We start from the raw sequence: 20,330 nt of genomic DNA, 5'->3' as shown, positions 1-20,330 counted from the left end.
GTTCTTCCTCAGGTAAAGACTCCACACTGGATTTCCTTTGTTTGAAAGGAAAATAGATTTTCTGTCTTTGGAGAAAATGGAGAATCTCTGAAGAACTTGAAAAATACAAAATTAGCGGGAGAGCGTTTCTAGCAGTTGTAAGACAAGTTTGTAGTTCTATAAAAGCAAAAATCCCAACACAATGGCAATTACGGGTACTCTGATGAACGCATATTACCGAGCTGTGTAATGTTTCCCGCGTTTCTCCTAGTACTTCTGAGATACATGAATGGTCAGGGCTGAACTGCCTTGACTTCAAAGGTTGGAATATTTTACAGCTTCATCTGCTGAATCATGTTGGTTTTGCTCCACTTCTGCAGAGGCGCCGCCTGCAAAAGCCACATTTTTTTGCTTTTCTGCCCATCCACACCTTGTCTCTTCTTCACCTTCCCTCTTCCCCAGAAGCTGTACAGCTTCAGAGCATGTCCTGGTAATCCAGACACCGACAGACACTGGCCAAGATCCTAATCCAAACCCAGATCTAAATTACCAGCTGCATTTACACTAATAATAATAATAATAATAATAAAAAAACCCTAATGTGTTTTGCCTATGTTTAGCAAATAACACCGCAGGCTAAATTGCCAGCTCCAGATACCCCAGATTAACGAGTTGGTAATTTGATGTTGAAACTTGGGAAATTTTGATAAATGGGATGCTGCTGTCAGTGCCGGGAGCTGTAGAATTTATGGATGAAATGGGATTTATCAGCGACGACCAAAAATTCCTTTCTGACTCTATAGGCAAGAGTGACGCCCGTGGCTACGGAGCAAAATAAATCAGGTCTAATTGTAATGGTCCCCTTTCCTGTCCTTCCTTATTTATTGATTTTCCCCTGCTGCTTTTAAGGAAAGAGCTGGGGACAAGCAAGGACTTCTACCCGCCCTCGCAGCATGAGCACCATTGCCTGGTGGCACCCATTCCCCTGGACCAGCTCCTTTGGGGTGAAAGTGGGAGAGCAAAGGGTGCTGGCAACTCTCCCATGGCTCCTAAAATGCTGCAGCCAAGCATGGAGACACAGATGTGGTCCTGGCACCCTGAATTTGGGCAGAGGATTTCCACTGATCTTGCCACAACCCTTATGTGGCCCTTCCCAGGGTTTGTCTACGCTCAGGGCTTGCGCTCGTTAGGACACGAGATGGGATTTCTTTTATCCATATTCAGCTAAATGGCAGCAAACTCATTAGCACGGGTTATCAGAGAGAAGTAAATACCGGGGCCTCCTTTTGCTTTGTGCCTACTACGTAGTGCTTATCATACAGTAAAGATTATGTGACAAAAAGAAAACAGCATTTTGACTACTACTGTCTAGTAACCCTAAACCCTAATACCTTCAGCTAAGCGGTTATTGATGGGTATTATGAATGGTAACTACTGAAGGAAAGTGTTCAAAAAAAAAAAAAGGAGTAATCTTTGCCGAAGGGCTAAAATGTACTTTATTTGGACTTTAATTTGGACTTACTAGAAATGAAAATGGAAATGCCCAGGTAATTACCTCACTCACTGAGCTGTGGCTTTAATAAATGTCAAGTGTTGGGAGTGTACTGCTAAAAGCTGGGTCATGGGCCTCTGCTGGAAACGTGCCCATTGAACAAACAACCAGTTTGGCTCCTAAATCAAAAGTCCCCGTGGTATTTCTGTATGGGTGAGCATTGACATTAGATGTTCCCTAAGGTACCTATCCATATCTCAATGTGTTATAAAGAGGGAACTCAAGCTGAGGTCTGGTCTGCTTATGGGAAAATGAAGCCCAGCTCTGATACTTAGACCTTGCTTCTGTCTCTGCTTCCAGACCTCCACTTCACTGGTGTACATGATACCTGGATTTAGGAGCTCACTGGTGCGGTTTCCAATTGAAAACATGGAGCGGGAAGGATTGTTGAAGGGACAGATTGAGGTACTCTGGTCCTTCACTCATGGATGCCTGCAAAACTAAGAAAACACAAAAATATTTTCTTAAAATTGGGAATACCTCTCCGATTGCGAATAACTGGGATGGGAAGGAGCATCGGGTTTGTGCCGGTAAGTTTTCTGAGTTTTCAGAAAGGCAAAGAAACCACGTTATTACGAGTGAAGAGCATGAAGGAGAGCTTGTTGCACAGCACAAGGCCATCGCAACCAGAAGAAGCAAGGAGCAGTGTGTAGCTGCCAGAAATACCAAGCCACCTCTTCCAACACCCCTCAGCTCAAAGGCCCATCTCTTTGCAGAGACATCCTCTTGCCCAGAGCTGCATTGTACAGCATACGGCCTCCCGCTTGCCTTGAGGAGATGTCTCTTAAGAGGCTCTTCCACAGTCAGCTTCACAGCCACACTGTTGCTCCTAATATTCATCACATGCGGGATCAAAAAATTACGTCTGCAGAAAGTTGCTCCAGAACAAAAATGTCATTCAATCATAGAGTGGTTTGGGTTGGAAGGGACCTCAGAGATCACCCAGTCCCAACCCCCCTGCCCCGGGCAGGGCCCCTTCCCCCAGCCCAGGGGGCTCCCAGCCCCGTCCAACCTGGCCTTGAACCCTTCCAGGGAGGGGGCAGCCACAGCTGCTCTGGGCAACTTGTGCCAGCGCCTCACTGCCCTCACAGTAAAGAATTTCTTCCTTACATCTAATCGAAATCTACCCCCTTTCAGTTTAAAACTGTTGCTCCTTGTCCTCTTGCAACAGACCCTATTAAAATGTCTCTCTGCATCTTTCTTATAAGCCCCCTTTAAGTACTGAAAGGCGGCAATAAGGTCTCCCCAAGAGCTTTCCCTTCTCCAGGCTGAACCACCCCAAACCTTTCATCATGGGAAAGGTGTTTAATCCCTCTGATTATTTCTGTGGCCTCCTCTGGCCCTGCTCAAGCAGGTCAGTGTCCTTCTGATGTCAGGGGCCCCAGGCTGGCCCCAGCACTGCAGGGGGGTCTCCCCAGAGCGCAGCAGAGGGGGAGAATCCCCTCCCTGGCCCTGCTGCCCCCCCTGCTCTGGCTGCAGCCCAGAACACGGGTGGCTTTCTGGGCTGCGAGCAGACATTGCCGGGTCATGTCCAGCTTTTCATCCACCAGTACTCCCAAGTCCTTCTCTGTGGGGCTGCTCTCAATCCACTCATCCCCCAGCCTGTATTGTTACTGGGGATTGCCCTGACCCATGTGCAGGACCTTGCATTTGGCCTTGTTGATCTCCAAGAGGTTCACATGGGCCCACTTCTTAAGCTTGTCCAGGTCCCTCTGGAAGGCATGCCTTCCCTCAGGTGAGGCAACTGCACCACTCAGTTTGGTGTCATTCACTAATTTGATGAGGGTGCACTCAATCCCACTGTCTATGTCATTGGTGAAGACATGAAATAGTACTGGTCCCAGTACAAACCCTTTAGGGACACCACTCCTTACTGGTTTCCCCCTGGACATTGAGCCATTGACCATAACTCTTAACTCAACTCTTTTGTTAACCCTTTCCCTCTGCATGAAGAGCAGTCAAAGCTACTGGGGGCGGGACAGAACACGGGGAGCCCCAACATTCCTTGCCAGGCAACACTCAAACAGAATCCACAGGACAGAAGTGACCATGGCACTGCCAGCTCTGCAGCACACACTGTGCGGCCCTGGGGCTCCTCCGATGGCCCAGCTACTGCAGCCATTCCTCTTCCCCAAAACCTTCTACACCAGAGGTGAGGACTAACCCTGACCCCGACAGCCCCGGGACTCGCTCTGGGGAAATTCAGAGCCCTTTCTCCGTTGCGCCTCTCCCTTCTCCTTCTCAGTCCCCTCATGCGCCCTCCTGTCCCGGCTTGGGATGTGATCACCAGTGAGTGCTCATGTCTCTCTGTCAGGATCAACCTGCCCAGTAAATATAATTTATAGATAATTCCCCAATCTCTTGGAGCCATCTCTCCCATTTCACCACCACATGGACAATCGTCCCTGCCACAAGCTCCCCACTCACCCGGCACAGAGCAGGGGGATGTCTGTGCTCAGGGCTGGCTCAGGGGGTGCCCCAGGAGATTCCTCCAGGTCCTCACCCCTGCACATCTCCCTCTCACCTCTGCAGGTCTGCAGATGGCTCCAAGCAGCAGCTGCTTCAACCCCCATGTCTCCCACTCGGAGTGGACGAGCACCAACCTGCCTCCAGCTGCCACCTTTGTCACCGGCCACAGCGTTGCTTCCCGGCCAGGCGCTGCCCTGTGGGGACCCCCGGGCTGCGGCTCCCCCCGGCCTGGGCAGAGCAATGGGCCCCCCAGAGCCAAGCTGAGCTGTCCTGCCCCACAACTGTCAGGGCAGAGCAGCGGCCTCAGCCCGTCCAGTGCTGCCACCGTCCCTCCGCAGCCACCACCACGTCGAGGGACAGTACACGCACCATGGCCTGTCCAGCAGAGCCAACCGCTGGCGGCACCCCCAGGCAGTGGCAGCCACCCAGGCAACAATATCCCCATGGTTAAGGACATCCTCCCAGGTGTTGACATCTCCCTGGCGAGTGATGTCCCCATGGATGAGGACATCCTCCCAGGTGTTGACATCTCCCTGGCGAGTGATGTCCCCATGGATGAGGACATCCTCCCAGGATGTGACATCTCCCTGGCGAGTGATGTCCCCATGGATGAGGACATCCTCCCAGGTGTTGACATCTCCCTGGCGAGTGATGTCCCCATGGATGAGGACATCCTCCCAGGATGTGACATCTCCCTGGCGAGTGATGTCCCCATGGATGAGGACATCCTCCCAGGATGTGACATCTCCCTGGCGAGTGATGTCCCCATGGATGAGGGCACCCCCCTGGGTGGTAACATCTCCCCCAGCCACTCTGCTGCCCTCCACGTCCAAGCCATCAGGGACCCCGGGGTGATTCCAGCCGGTGACGTTGTGCTGCCTGAGGTGGTGCTGCTGGAAGAGGCTATGAGGCACTTGGATTGCTCCCTGGGGGCAAGGGGGGGATCAGCCGGGACGATTCCAGCAGCGTCCCCGTGCCCGTGGACACCGGTGGCACTAGTGGCTCCATCCCCCAGCGCAGGATCAGCTCGCTGTGGCTGCCCGAGAAGATGCTCCCCAATGACTCGTGTCCCCAAGGCCTCCAAAGCCACCCTGAGCAGGGAGCACTTAACTCCCATCAGGATGAGGGCTGAGGATCCACGGCAGGACGTGGGGACAGACCTGCCACCCCCTCAGGGCAGTGTGTCCCGGCACGACACCAGCCGGGAGAAGCGAGCGGAGAAGCGAGAGGAGAAGCGAGGGGAGAAGCGAGCGGAGAAGCGAGCGGAGAAGCGAGGGGAGAAGCGAGGGGAGAAGCGAGCGGAGAGAAGCGAGCGGAGAAGCGAGCGGAGAAGTGGCAAAATGGCTCCCGGCCAGAAAATGGCGGCAAGCGCAAGGCCCCTGCAGCCAGTGCTGGGGCGGGGGGTGGGACTGGGCCTGTTGCGGGGAACGGGTGGGTTTGGGGAGGGGGGAGGGTGTGTTGACGATGTAGTAGCTTTGGTAGTGCGTGTTTTGTTCTCAGTTTTTCCATTAAAAGCCATTTATCCAGAACCTGTCCGTGCCTCACTGACGTCCTCCAGGCAGGTGACATCCGTAGCTCTTCCCTCGTCCTCTAATGCCGTCACTCCATCATGGAAGGCCGCTGGATTAGTCGGGCACGATTTGCCCTCGGCGAAGCCACGCTGGCTGTCTCTAAAGCGGCTGCTGAGCTGTTGTCATTCCATTTTCTAGCTCTGCAGTCACCAGTTGTGAGGCATTCATGACTCTCGGCCGCTATGAATTTACAAACTGGCAAAAATGAGCTCTCTAAAGTAGAAACATCCTTCCCAGTAAACTGCCCTGGCATTTTATCGGAATCTGTTTTAGTTTTCCTGCTCTGTGCTGAAATCCTGTAAATTCTTCACCATTGCTTCTGCCACTGTTAGTGCTACTGGTCCCCAGAAATGTTCCAGCTCCCTCTTGCCTGAAATCGCTTTTGAATTCACTCCCTGCTGTAACATCGCAAACCGATTTGCCGCACACTCTATCTCCTACAACATTTCTTAAGTAAGCACCTTACAACTGGCCTTTTTTGACATGCCAAGCTAATAGCTACTGTTTCATTTTGCATTTCTCATAGTACCAGGGAATGTGAAATACTATTTTTAATATATTGCTGCCTATCCTCACTTTCTGCATTAGTTTCACAGATTTTCAGTATACTTCTTTCACTATTTCTTTTCGTCACCAGATTTTCTGCAGAATAGCCCTCTGCCAAAGTTTGTTGCCTTACAGTGATTTTTGTCTTTGCCCTTTGCTACATAGAAGCCAGCACAAATAAGGGAAAAACTGACTATACAAGAGAGTGTGAAAATACCTTACGTCTAAATGACAAAACTAAGATCTTCATAAAGATTAATTAATAAATAAATATACCTATACACACTTCCCCCCACCCCCCCCCGACACATACACCTATAAACACGCCCCCGCGACGGGTCACGCGCACCTCGACACCCACACCTGCCCCTACAGACACCCATGAGGACCGGCACCCCCCGGCCTCCCGCCCCGCTCTGCCCCTCGGGCCCGCTCCCCTCACACCAGCGCCGGGGAGCGGGGGAGTGTCACTGAGGGAGGAAAGTCTCACCTCGCCGGTTCGTGGGGCGGACGCGCACCGCCACCTTCACTTTGGAGTCCCCCATCGCGCTGCTCCAACCTCCTCCCCGGCTCCTTCGTCCCTCCTCGGCTTCCGTTTACGGAGGGACAACCGGCGGGGCGGGGAGGAGGGCGGAGCGGGGCGGGAGGGGGTGTCAAACCGGGGGAGGGGGGGGGCGGAGGAAGGGAGGCACCGTGTGTGACCGACGTCCGGCTGGACTACAGATCCCAGCGTGCAGCGCCGCCCACCCCGCCGCTCCGGGGAGGCGGGCAGCGAGGCGCGATGCCCGCTGGGAGTTGTAGTCCTTTCCGCGCCCGTCTCCTGGCGGGACAGCATTGCATGCTGGGATATGTGGTCCGCTAGCATAGACGAGTTTCGTGAGGGGGCGAGCCCCAAATGGCGTTTGTGGGTTGTGTCGCGCTGACAGAGAAGGGGGGTCTCAGGCTCACCCCAGGTCCTGCCACACATCACCAGAGTGGCTGTGGGCCAGCCCTGTCCCACCTCAGTCTGTGCTGCCTGTGCCTCGGGCCCTTTTTGAGGGAATACTGCCATACTTCGCAGCATCGCCGCTGCGACCCAAAACCTCACCTCGCCGCAAGATGTTCTCTGGGAGTCACAAAGCAAGGCGGCATTGCTCTGCTGGTCCGTGGGGTTTCTGTCCGTTAGAAATCACGTCACGCCGAGGATCACGAACCGTAACCCAACGTAAAGACCGTGGGGTTAGATGATGGCTGGGTCTGGCTTCGCAGAGCAACCTCTGATACGCCGCCGTCAACACACTTTGCAGTTTGCTTAATGAAGGCGGTTCATTAATAGAGCTCAACAGTAATAATCGGAGACAGTTGGAACAATATTACAATTTATTCCCATTAGACGGCTCGGCTGCTCAACCGCAGCTACTGATCTCAGAGACCGAGAATGAAACTATAATGCGAAGATGCAAAAAAAGAAATCTCATTTAAATGGTCATTTAAAAGCCCTTGCAGCTGCTATTTTAGATCAAAACAAAGATTCTCTCTGTGTTATTTTGAAAGGCCAGATTTCAGCAAGGACGGGGGGAAAAAAAAAAAGAAAACAAAACAGCAAACCAACAAATTCAGAATTGTAATCCTTTGGGCCTTCAACATCGAATGAGATTTTATGGCATAAATAAATAAAGAACACATTTCCAAGTGGTTTTGAGATAAGATCTTAGAAGGTAGCTCTTCTTGCCCAGAAGAATTGCACTCAATATCTATCATTTCATGCCTGCTTGACCTGAGGAATATCTTGTCAAGGCAGAGAGAAAACAAATATTAAATTGGTATTTAAGTAACACTGGGATTAAAGTCCATGTTCTTAAGAGCATCCCAAGTGAGCATGAGAGTTAAGAAGATGTCTTAGAGTTAAAAAAAAAAAAAAAGAAAGAAAAAATAACAGCAGGTCAGATCAAACAGGGTGGCAAAAGCTTTAAAAACATTTTTTTGTGCATAGCAGCAGAAAGTAGCAGCTCCTGGGTATGCCACGCTTGCAGCTCAGCCCCACAGCCCCGTGTTGTGGTGGGGTTCTTGTTGGAAGAGGGAGGACCTGCTGTCAGCCCGCACAGTTGGTTCTTGCACTTGTGGACTTGAGGATCCAATTACAGGATGAAACCGGGCTTTGAACTTCTTGTGGTATTTTCCAGCCGGGGCCTCAGCAAACCGCACCAACGTCTTCTGAAACCGAGTACTTTGCAATGGAGGTAAATATAATCCCCGCTTTACAGCTGGGCATGATGAGCCGCAAGTGGAGGGTGATGTTTTTTCTGTTGAGTCACCTGGAATACGATTTAAATAAGTGGGATGAAACCTGCCAGATGTGCATACTGCTGGGGATAGCAGGTGTCACCCAAATCCAGCCCTTCCTCCTGCATCTTCTCCTCTGATATTAGTTATCATTGGTCTCTCTGTTATATGTAAAATTAAATAGTAAATCTTGTGGGGAAAGGATTGCAGACCAGCTTTTCATTTGATAGAAAGAGGGGCCAGCATGTTTTAAGTGCCATATACATGGACAATAACAAGTGAAAGCATCCAATTCTTGCAAGCTTTGCTTCAGTTTTCTACTTGGGATGAAGAATTTATTTTAAAATCTGAAAACTCACCCTTTCAACCTTTCTTCCATTCTAATTGCCAAAGAGAAACCAGATTCGCACGTGATCGTTGCTACGTTCTGCAAACTTCTCTGAAGACGGAGACATCCTCGGAGGCCAAAGAACCATCCTCAGCTTCAACGTCGGGTTTTATCGGGGCTCTGGGAAGGCGATGACTTCTCATGGCTCTGCAGTCTTGCCTCTGGACATTTCCTTTATGCGAGCCCCTGCCTCCTGCAATGAATTACAGTAATGCAACTTATCTTGCACCGGGCACAAGCTACCTCAGTGTAATTACCCCACTGTGAATTCCTCGGCAAGCCCTTTCCCTGGCTCAGAGTTTCACAATCTGTGGGAAGCATCTCCCTGGAGGGGCACAGCTTGGAGGGAGGATATTGTTTCCATTCACAGCACTGGAACATGCTAATTATTCTGGGAGGAAAGGGGGGGGGGTGGGGGGGGCGGGGTGGGGGGGTGGCAGCTTTCACTTGGGAGGGACAGGCTGGGCAAATAGTTTTGTGAAACGCCAACTTAACCCCATCTTGTAGGGCATTGTCTGCAGCTCTTTTCCCCCTTCCTAGTTACTGTAATGAGGGCCTGACTTCCCAGATTAGCTCTGGCTATTTAAATGCTAATTTAATTAACAAAACATCGGGGGGGGGGGGGGGGGGGGGGGGGAAGCATTACTTGTCCCTCCCATTCATTTATCGAATTTCTGAATGCAACACTATTTTCATCAGGTTGAGGAGCTACAGTTATTGCTACACCCACCTGGTCATAGCAGGGATTAAAGCAGTGATGTGGAGGAGAGAAAAAGAGGGCCTCCGTCTCATTTTTTATAAGCAACTGAATTTCATTGGTTTTGTTTAGAAGTAACCAAGTCAAACAGTTTAATGTGTCCCACATAACTGGGATGGCTGGGGTGTGTGTATCACCAGGACCAAGGGAAGAAGATGGCTTTGTTTTGTTTAGGTGAAGGTATGAATGGTTTGGATCTCGGATCTTCTAGATAGAACTGTATCTCAGGGCAAGCCAGAAAACATGACAGTCTTTTGGAAGTCTTCTTCCAGTCCATAACAAGTAACAAATCAATTGTATTTTAAATATTTTTTTCATTTGTTAGACTGCGTATCAAAAGAGACGCATCAATATGAATTTGCAGTAGACCTACTTTCTGCCCATAAATCATTCAGGTGTTGGAAAACTAAAACAGAGGATCTTACTAGTGTTAGTTAGTTGTATGCAAACTCTTAAGGGGTCCACTTCTGCAAGAAGCTGAGCACCAACTGGGACAGTCCCAGTCAGAGACTGGGAGGCATTCAGGGCAGCCAGCAGCACTTTAGCATCTTCAGTGATCAGGTTCTCAGCACAAAAATATTTGCGAAACAGTTTAAAAACAAGACCTGTGCTGTTTTGCATTTTCATAGATTTGTTTTGGCCAGTCCCAGGAGTAAAGAGTTTTATTCTGGTACGATAAGTTTGCCTTCAGGTTTATCTTGCTTTCAGTCTGGAGATACAAATATATAAATGTAGTAGAAATTTATAGGTACGTAGAAGCGAAAACAGAAGATAGATTTGTTATAAATTTCTTTCAACTATAATCAAGAAAGCAAGCACCAAGGGAAATTGGTATTAAGAACAGGTCAAGAAATCTGGATAAAAGAGAAATTCAATTTATCCAAATCAGTTGTCAAAACTCTGTGATATCAAAATGTTGTCTGCTTTTGTTTTTTGTTGTTTGTTTGTTTTTTTTTTTTTTTAAAAGGAATTGCTGAAATTTCTCAGCCAACACTTTGCGCAAATGTACAGGTTGGGAGACTCACATTCATTTAGCAAGGCACTTTCTGTGCTCCATTATTTTAATAGGAACTTCCTATAATCAAAGGATTGATTGTTCCCTGGGTCATTCGTGACTCTGAATTTCACTGATCCTGGCATGAACTTTTGAAGGTATTTGAGTGTGGCCTCCTAGTCTCAGTGTGAAAAGTATTCACGGCCAAATAAATGAACTCTCGAAGTCTTCTTGCGGCACTAGATTATAAACAGATTAAAACCCGAACCACACTTTTTATAGACAGCCCCCTCTTTTAAAAGTTATTCCAGAGTTCAAAAGTCCTGGTCATAAATCTCATGGCATTATAGGACATTTTACCCAGAGGAAAGCACAAATCAATAGCCAGACCCCGATGTCTCCATAAACCCCATATGTGCCCTGTTATAGCAGTGAAATTTCTTACACTTTGGCTGGGGTGGCTTCTCCCATACAGTGGGATTTCAGTACAAATTCATACTTCTGCAGCAACGCAAGGCCAGGCAATATTAGCAAATTTGTGCTGGTAGGATGAGGTTCCTGATGAGTATTTTCTCATTGACTAAAAATTTCTATTATTCTTATCAGCTGTTCAGTTTGCTGATACAGAGTGTTTCAGAGCAACTGGTTTTACCAGCCGTGTTACATTTTCTTTGAGAGGTTCTTCTCAGGTAAAGACTCCACACTGGATTTCCTTTGTTTGAAAGGAAAATAGATTTTCTGTCTTTGGAGAAAATGGAGAATCTCTGAAGAACTTGAAAAATACAAAATTAGCGGGAGAGCGTTTCTAGCAGTTGTAAGACAAGTTTGTAGTTCTATAAAAGCAAAAATCCCAACACAATGGCAATTACGGGTACTCTGATGAACGCATATTTACCGAGCTGTGTAATGTTTCCCGCGTTTATCTCCTAGTACTTCTGAGATACATGAATGGTCAGGGCTGAACTGCCTTGACTTCAAAGGTTGGAATATTTTACAGCTTCATCTGCTGAATCATGTTGGTTTTGCTCCACTTCTGCAGAGGCGCCGCCTGCAAAAAGCCACATTTTTTGCTTTTCTGCCCATCCACACCTTGTCTCTTCTTCACCTGCCCTCTTCCCCAGAAGCTGTACAGCTTCAGAGCATGTCCTGGTAATCCAGACACCGACAGACACTGGCCAAGATCTAATCCAAACCCAGATCTAAATTATCCAGCTGCATTTACACTAATAATAATAATAATAATATATATAAAAAAACCCTAATGTGTTTTGCCTATGTTTAGCAAATAACACCGCAGGCTAAATTGCCAGCTCCAGATACCCCCAGATTAACGAGTTGGTAATTTGATGTTGAAACTTGGGAAATTTTGATAAATGGGATGCTGCGTCAGTGCCAGTGCCGGGAGCTGTAGAATTTATGGATGAAATGGGATTTTATCAGCGACGACCAAAAATTCCTTTCTGACTCTATAGGCAAGAGTGACCCCGGTGGCTACGGAGCAAAATAAAATCAGGTCTAATTGTAATGGTCCCCTTCTGTCCTTCCTTATTTATTGATTTTCCCCTGCTGCTTTTAAGGAAAGAGCTGGGGACAAGCAAGGACTTCTACCCGCCCTCGCAGCATGAGCACCATTGCCTGGTGGCACCCATTCCCCTGGACCAGCTCCTTTGGGGTGAAAGTGGGAGAGCAAAGGGGTGCTGGCAACTCTCCCATGGCTCCTAAAATGCTGCAGCCAAGCATGGAGACACAGATGTGGTCCTGGCACCCTGAATTTGGCAGAGGATTCCACTGATCTTGCCACAACCCTTATGTGGCCTTCCAGGGTTTGTCTACGCTCAGGGCTTGCGCTCGTTAGGACACGAGATGGGATCTTTTATCCATATTTCAGCTAAAATGGCAGCAAACTCATTAGCACGGGTTATCAGAGAGAAGTAAATACCGGGGGCCTCCTTTTTGCTTTGTGCCTACTACGTAGTGCTTATCATACAGTAAAGATTATGTGACAAAAAGAATGAAACAGCATTTTGACTACTACTGTCTACGTAACCTAAACCCTAATACCTTCAGCTAAGCGGTTATTGATGGGTATTATGAATGGTTAACTACCTGAAGGAAAGTGTTCAAAAAAAAAAAAAAAGGAGTAATCTTTGCCGAAGGGCTAAAAATGTACTTTATTTGGACTTTAATTTGGACTTACTAGAAATGAAAATGGAAATGCCCAGGTAATTACCTCACTCACTGAGCTGTGGCTTAATAAATGTCAAGTGTTGGGAGTGTACTGCTAAAAGCTGGTGTCATGGGCCTCTGCTGGAAACGTGCCCATTGAACAACAAACCAGTTTGGCTCCTAAATCAAAAGTCCCCGTGGTATTTCTGTATGGGTGAGCATTGACATTAGATGTTCCCTAAGGTACCTATCCATATCTCAATGTGTTATAAAGAGGGAACTCAAGCTGAGGTCTGGGTCTGCTTACTGGGAAAATGAAGCCCAGCTCTGATACTTAGACCTTGCTTCTGTCTCTGCTTCCAGACCTCCACTTCACTGGTGTACATGATACCTGGATTTAGGAGCTCACTGGTGCGGTTTCCAATTGAAAACATGGAGCGGGGAAGGATGTTGAAGGGACAGATTGAGGTACTTGGTCCTTCACTCATGGATGCTGCAAAACTAAGAAAACACAAAAATATTTTCTCTTAAAATTTGGAATACCTCTCCCGATTGCGAATAACTGGGATGGGAAGGAGCATCGGGTTTGTGCCGGTAAGTTTTCTGAGTTTTCAGAAAGGCAAAGAACCACGTATTACGAGTGAAGAGCATGAAGGAGAGCTTGTTGCACAGCACAAGGCCATCGCAACCAGAGAAGCAAGGAGCAGGTGTAGCTGCCAGAAATACCAAGCCACCTCTTCCAACACCCTCAGCTCAAAGGCCCATCTCTTTGCAGAGACATCCTCTTGCCAGAGCTGCATTGTACAGCATACGGCCTCCGCTTGCCTTGAGGAGATGTCTCTTAAGAGGCTCTTCCACAGTCAGCTTCACAGCCACACTGTTGCTCCTAATATTCATCACATGCGGGATCAAAAAATTACGTCTGCAGAAAGTTGCTCCAGAACAAAAATGTCATTCAATCATAGAGTGGTTTGGGTTGGAAGGGACCTCAGAGATCACCCAGTCCCAACCCCCCTGCCCCGGGCAGGGCCCCCTTCCCCCAGCCCAGGGGGCTCCCAGCCCCGTCCAACCTGGCCTTGAACCCTTCCAGGGAGGGGGCAGCCACAGCTGCTCTGGGCAACTTGTGCCAGCGCCTCACTGCCCTCACAGTAAAGAATTTCTTCCTTACATCTAATCGAAATCTACCCCTTTCAGTTTAAAACTGTTGCTCCTTGTCCTCTTGCAACAGACCCTATTAAAATGTCTCTCTGCATCTTTCTTATAAGCCCCCTTTAAGTACTGAAAGGCGGCAATAGGTCTCCCCAAGAGCTTTCCCTTCTCCAGGCTGAACCACCCCAAACCTTTCATCATGGGAAAGGTGTTTAATCCCTCTGATTATTTCTGTGGCCTCCTCTGGCCCTGCTCAAGCAGGTCAGTGTCCTTCTGATGTCAGGGGCCCCAGGCTGGCCCCAGCACTGCAGGGGGGTCTCCCCAGAGCGCAGCAGAGGGGGAGAATCCCCTCCCTGGCCCTGCTGCCCCCCCTGCTCTGGCTGCAGCCCAGAACACGGGTGGCTTTCTGGGCTGCGAGCAGACATTGCCGGGTCATGTCCAGCTTTTCATCCACCAGTACTCCCAAGTCCTTCTCTGTGGGGCTGCTCTCAATCCACTCATCCCCCAGCCTGTATTGTTACTGGGGATTGCCCTGACCCATGTGCAGGACCTTGCATTTGGCCTTGTTGATCTCCAAGAGGTTCACATGGGCCCACTTCTTAAGCTTGTCCAGGTCCCTCTGGAAGGCATGCCTTCCCTCAGGTGAGGCAACTGCACCACTCAGTTTGGTGTCATTCACTAATTTGATGAGGGTGCACTCAATCCCACTGTCTATGTCATTGGTGAAGACATGAAATAGTACTGGTCCCAGTACAAACCCTTTAGGGACACCACTCCTTACTGGTTTCCCCCTGGACATTGAGCCATGACCATAACTCTTAACTCAACTCTTTTGTTAACCCTTTCCCTCTGCATGAAGAGCAGTCAAAGCTACTGGGGGCGGGACAGAACACGGGGAGCCCAACATTCCTTGCCAGGCAACACTCAAACAGAATCCACAGGACAGAAGTGACCATGGCACTGCCAGCTCTGCAGCACACACTGTGCGGCCCTGGGGCTCCTCCGATGGCCCAGCTACTGCAGCCATTCCTCTTCCCCAAACCTTCTACACCAGAGGTGAGGACTAACCCTGACCCCGACAGCCCCGGGACTCGCTCTGGGGAAATTCAGAGCCCTTTCTCCGTTGCGCCTCTCCCTTCTCCTTCTCAGTCCCCTCATGCGCCTCCTGTCCCGGCTTGGGATGTGATCACCAGTGAGTGCTCATGTCTCTCTGTCAGGATCAACCTCCCAGTAAATATAATTTATAGATAATTCCCCAATCTCTTGGAGCCATCTCTCCATTTCACCACCACATGGACAATCGTCCCTGCCACAAGCTCCCCACTCACCCGGCACAGAGCAGGGGGATGTCTGTGCTCAGGGCTGGCTCAGGGGGTGCCCCAGGAGATTCCTCCAGGTCCTCACCCCTGCACATCTCCCTCTCACCTCTGCAGGTCTGCAGATGGCTCCAAGCAGCAGCTGCTTCAACCCCCATGTCTCCCACTCGGAGTGGACGAGCACCAACCTGCCTCCAGCTGCCACCTTTGTCACCGGCCACAGCGTTGCTTCCCGGCCAGGCGCTGCCCTGTGGGGACCCCCGGGCTGCGGCTCCCCCCGGCCTGGGCAGAGCAATGGGCCCCCCAGAGCCAAGCTGAGCTGTCCTGCCCCACAACTGTCAGGGCAGAGCAGCGGCCTCAGCCCGTCCAGTGCTGCCACCGTCCCTCCGCAGCCACCACCACGTCGAGGGACAGTACACGCACCATGGCCTGTCCAGCAGAGCCAACCGCTGGCGGCACCCCCAGGCAGTGGCAGCCACCCAGGCAACAATATCCCCATGGTTAAGGACATCCTCCCAGGTGTTGACATCTCCCTGGCGAGTGATGTCCCATGGATGAGGACATCCTCCCAGGTGTTGACATCTCCCTGGCGAGTGATGTCCCCATGGATGAGGACATCCTCCCAGGATGTGACATCTCCCTGGCGAGTGATGTCCCCATGGATGAGGACATCCTCCCAGGTGTTGACATCTCCCTGGCGAGTGATGTCCCCATGGATGAGGACATCCTCCCAGGATGTGACATCTCCCTGGCGAGTGATGTCCCCATGGATGAGGACATCCTCCCAGGATGTGACATCTCCCTGGCGAGTGATGTCCCCATGGATGAGGCACCCCCCTGGGTGGTAACATCTCCCCCAGCCACTCTGCTGCCCTCCACGTCCAAGCCATCAGGGACCCCGGGGTGATTCCAGCCGGTGACGTTGTGCTGCCTGAGGTGGTGCTGCTGGAAGAGGCTATGAGGCACTTGGATTGCTCCCTGGGGGCAAGGGGGGGATCAGCCGGGACGATTCCAGCAGCGTCCCCGTGCCCGTGGACACCGGTGGCACTAGTGGCTCCATCCCCCAGCGCAGGATCAGCTCGCTGTGGCTGCCCGAGAAGATGCTCCCCAATGACTCGTGTCCCCAAGGCCTCCAAAGCCACCCTGAGCAGGGAGCACTTAACTCCCATCAGGATGAGGGCTGAGGATCCACGGCAGGACGTGGGGACAGACCTGCCACCCCCTCAGGGCAGTGTGTCCCGGCACGACACCAGCCGGGAGAAGCGAGCGGAGAAGCGAGAGGAGAAGCGAGGGGAGAAGCGAGCGGAGAAGCGAGCGGAGAAGAAGCGAAGGGGAGAAGCGAGAGGAGAAGCGGCAAAATGGCTCCCGGCCAGAAAATGGCGGCAAGCGCAAGGCCCCTGCAGCCAGCTGCTGGGGGGGGGGTGGGACTGGGCCTGTTGGGGAACGGGTGGGTTTGGGGAGGGGGAGGGTGTGTTGACGATGTAGTAGCTTTGGTAGTGCGTGTTTTGTTCTCAGTTTTTCCATTAAAAGCCATTTATCCAGAACCTGTCCGTGCCTCACTGACGTCCTCCAGGCAGGTGACATCCGTAGCTCTTCCTCGTCCTCTAATGCCGTCACTCCATCATGGAAGGCCGCTGGATTAGTCGGGCACGATTTGCCCTCGGCGAAGCCACGCTGGCTGTCTCTAAAGCGGCTGCTGAGCTGTTGTCATTCCATTTTCTAGCTCTGCAGTCACCAGTTGTGAGGCATTCATGACTCTCGGCCGCTATGAATTTACAAACTGGCAAAAATGAGCTCTCTAAAGTAGAAACATCCTTCCCAGTAAACTGCCCTGGCATTTTATCGGAATCTGTTTTAGTTTTCCTGCTCTGTGCTGAAATCCTGTAAATTCTTCACCATTGCTTCTGCCACTGTAGTGCTACTGGTCCCCAGAAATGTTCCAGCTCCCTCTTGCCTGAAATCGCTTTTGAATTCACTCCTGCTGTAACATCGCAACCGATTTGCCGCACACTCTATCTCCTACAACATTTCTTAAGTAAGCACCTTACAACTGGCCTTTTTTGACATGCCAAGCTAATAGCTACTGTTTCATTTTGCATTTCTCATAGTACCAGGGAATGTGAAATACTATTTTTAATATATTGCTGCCTATCCTCACTTTCTGCATTAGTTTCACAGATTTTCAGTATACTTCTTTCACTATTTCTTTTCGTCACCAGATTTCTGCAGAATAGCCCTCTGCCAAAGTTTGTTGCCTTACAGTGATTTTTGTCTTTGCCCTTTGCTACATAGAAGCCAGCACAAATAAGGGAAAAAACTGACTATACAAGAGAGTGTGAAAATACCTTACGTCTAAATGACAAAACTAAGATCTTCATAAAGATTAATTAATAAATAAATATACCTATACACACTTCCCCCCCACCCCCCCCCGACACATACACCTATAAACACGCCCCCGCGACGGGTCACGCGCACCTCGACACCCACACCTGCCCCTACAGACACCCATGAGGACCGGCACCCCCCGGCCTCCCGCCCCGCTCTGCCCTCGGGCCCGCTCCCCTCACACCAGCGCCGGGGAGCGGGGGAGTGTCACTGAGGGAGGAAAGTCTCACCTCGCCGGTTCGTGGGGCGGACGCGCACCGCCACCTTCACTTTGGAGTCCCCCATCGCGCTGCTCCAACCTCCTCCCGGCTCCTTCGTCCCTCCTCGGCTTCCGTTTACGGAGGGACAACCGGCGGGGCGGGGAGGAGGGCGGAGCGGGGCGGGAGGGGGTGTCAAACCGGGGGAGGGGGGGGCGGAGGAAGGGAGGCACCGTGTGTGACCGACGTCCGGCTGGACTACAGATCCCAGCGTGCAGCGCCGCCCACCCCGCCGCTCCGGGGAGGCGGGCAGCGAGGCGCGATGCCCGCTGGGAGTTGTAGTCCTTTCCGCGCCCGTCTCCTGGCGGGACAGCATTGCATGCTGGGATATGTGGTCCGCTAGCATAGACGAGTTTCGTGAGGGGGCGAGCCCCAAATGGCGTTTGGGTTGTGTCGCGCTGACAGAGAAGGGGGGTCTCAGGCTCACCCCAGGTCCTGCCACACATCACCAGAGTGGCTGTGGGCCAGCCCTGTCCCACCTCAGTCTGTGCTGCCTGTGCCTCGGGCCCTTTTTGAGGGAATACTGCATATCGCAGCATCGCCGCTGCGACCCAAAACCTCACCTCGCCGCAAGATGTTCTCTGGGAGTCACAAAGCAAGGCGGCATTGCTCTGCTGGTCCGTGGGGTTTCTGTCCGTTAGAAATCACGTCACGCCGAGGATCACGAACCGTAACCCAACGTAAAGACCGTGGGGTTAGATGATGGCTGGGTCTGGCTTCGCAGAGCAACCTCTGATACGCCGCCGTCAACACACTTTGCAGTTTGCTTAATGAAGGCGGTTCATTAATAGAGCTCAACAGTAATAATCGGAGACAGTTGGAACAATATTACAATTTATTCCCATTAGACGGCTCGGCTGCTCAACCGCAGCTACTGATCTCAGAGACCGAGAATGAAACTATAATGCGAAGATGCAAAAAAGAATCTCATTTAAATGGTCATTTAAAAGCCCTTGCAGCTGCTATTTTAGATCAAAACAAAGATTCTCTCTGTGTTATTTTGAAAGGCCAGATTTCAGCAAGGACGGGGGAAAAAAAAAAGAAAACAAAACAGCAAACCAACAAATTCAGAATTGTAATCCTTTGGGCCTTCAACATCGAATGAGATTTTATGGCATAAATAAATAAAGAACACATTTCCAAGTGGTTTTGAGATAAGATCTTAGAAGGTAGCTCTTCTTGCCCAGAAGAATTGCACTCAATATCTATCATTTCATGCCTGCTTGACCTGAGGAATATCTTGTCAAGGCAGAGAGAAAACAAATATTAAATTGGTATTTAAGTAACACTGGGATTAAAGTCCATGTTCTTAAGAGCATCCCAAGTGAGCATGAGAGTTAAGAAGATGTCTTAGAGTTAAAAAAAAAAAAAAAGAAAGAAAAAATAACAGCAGGTCAGATCAAACAGGGTGGCAAAAGCTTTAAACAACATTTTTTGTGCATAGCAGCAGAAAGTAGCAGCTCCTGGGTATGCCACGCTTGCAGCTCAGCCCCACAGCCCCGTGTTGTGGTGGGGTTCTTGTTGGAAGAGGGTAGGACCTGCTGTCAGCCCGCACAGTTGGTTCTTGCACTTGTGGACTTGAGGATCCAATTACAGGATGAAACCGGGCTTTGAACTTCTTGTGGTATTTCCAGCCGGGGCCTCAGCAAACCGCACCAACGTCTTCTGAAACCGAGTACTTTGCAATGGAGGTAAATATAATCCCCGCTTTACAGCTGGGCATGATGAGCCGCAAGTGGAGGGTGATTTTTTCTGTTGAGTCACCTGGAATACGATTTAAATAAGTGGGATGAAACCTGCCAGATGTGCATACTGCTGGGGATAGCAGGTGTCACCCAAATCCAGCCCTTCCTCCTGCATCTTCTCCTCTGATATTAGTTATCATTGGTCTCTCTGTTATATGTAAAATTAAATAGTAAATCTTGTGGGGAAAGGATTGCAGACCAGCTTTTCATTTGATAGAAAGAGGGGCCAGCATGTTTTAAGTGCCATATACATGGACAATAACAAGTGAAAGCATCCAATTCTTGCAAGCTTTGCTTCAGTTTTCTACTTGGGATGAAGAATTTATTTTAAAATCTGAAAACTCACCCTTTCAACCTTTCTTCCATTCTAATTGCCAAAGAGAAACCAGATTCGCACGTGATCGTTGCTACGTTCTGCAAACTTCTCTGAAGACGGAGACATCCTCGGAGGCCAAAGAACCATCCTCAGCTTCAACGTCGGGTTTTATCGGGGCTCTGGAAGGGATGACTTCTCATGGCTCTGCAGTCTTGCCTCTGGACATTTCCTTTATGCGAGCCCCTGCCTCCTGCAATGAATTACAGTAATGCAACTTATCTTGCACCGGGCACAAGCTACCTCAGTGTAATTACCCACTGTGAATTCCTCGGCAAGCCCTTTCCCTGGCTCAGAGTTTCACAATCTGTGGGAAGCATCTCCCTGGAGGGGCACAGCTTGGAGGGAGGATATTGTTTCCATTCACAGCACTGGAACATGCTAATTATTCTGGGAGGAAAGGGGGGGTGGGGTGGGG

General features: G+C 50.2%; 4 long non-coding RNA genes across 7 annotated transcripts; all 4 read right to left on the bottom strand.

Moving 5' to 3' along the window:
• Nucleotides 1-5,470: 5,470 nt before the first annotated feature.
• On the bottom strand, nt 5,471-6,774 carry LOC122154505. The gene is made up of 2 exons (XR_006166434.1): nt 6,608-6,774; nt 5,471-5,751 (listed from the first exon to the last, which is right to left on the bottom strand). It is a non-coding gene; the product is annotated as an uncharacterized LOC122154505 (long non-coding RNA).
• Nucleotides 6,775-7,458: 684 nt separating this feature from the next.
• Nucleotides 7,459-13,133, bottom strand: LOC122154504. Of its 4 annotated transcripts, none has more exons than XR_006166431.1 (4): nt 13,076-13,133; nt 11,414-11,566; nt 8,739-8,960; nt 7,459-8,411 (listed from the first exon to the last, which is right to left on the bottom strand). It is a non-coding gene; the product is annotated as an uncharacterized LOC122154504 (long non-coding RNA). The 4 variants fall into 4 exon arrangements; XR_006166433.1 differs by having other exon boundaries at nt 12,992-13,077; XR_006166432.1 differs by lacking the exon at nt 11,414-11,566.
• A 3,519-nt stretch (nt 13,134-16,652) lies between these two features.
• LOC122154506 lies at nt 16,653-17,844 on the bottom strand. The gene is made up of 2 exons (XR_006166435.1): nt 17,768-17,844; nt 16,653-16,914 (listed from the first exon to the last, which is right to left on the bottom strand). It is a non-coding gene; the product is annotated as an uncharacterized LOC122154506 (long non-coding RNA).
• Nucleotides 17,845-18,611: 767 nt separating this feature from the next.
• On the bottom strand, nt 18,612-20,047 carry LOC122154510. Its single transcript, XR_006166438.1, has 2 exons — nt 19,886-20,047; nt 18,612-19,558 (listed from the first exon to the last, which is right to left on the bottom strand). It is a non-coding gene; the product is annotated as an uncharacterized LOC122154510 (long non-coding RNA).
• Nucleotides 20,048-20,330: the final 283 nt, after the last annotated feature.

This window comes from Tyto alba, unplaced genomic scaffold, assembly GCF_018691265.1.
Source record: "Tyto alba isolate M040663 unplaced genomic scaffold, T.alba_DEE_v4.0 Super-Scaffold_40, whole genome shotgun sequence".
NCBI lineage: Eukaryota > Metazoa > Chordata > Aves > Strigiformes > Tytonidae > Tyto > Tyto alba.
Note: the sequence above shows the minus strand (reverse complement) of the source record. Positions and strands in the feature narration are given on the sequence as shown.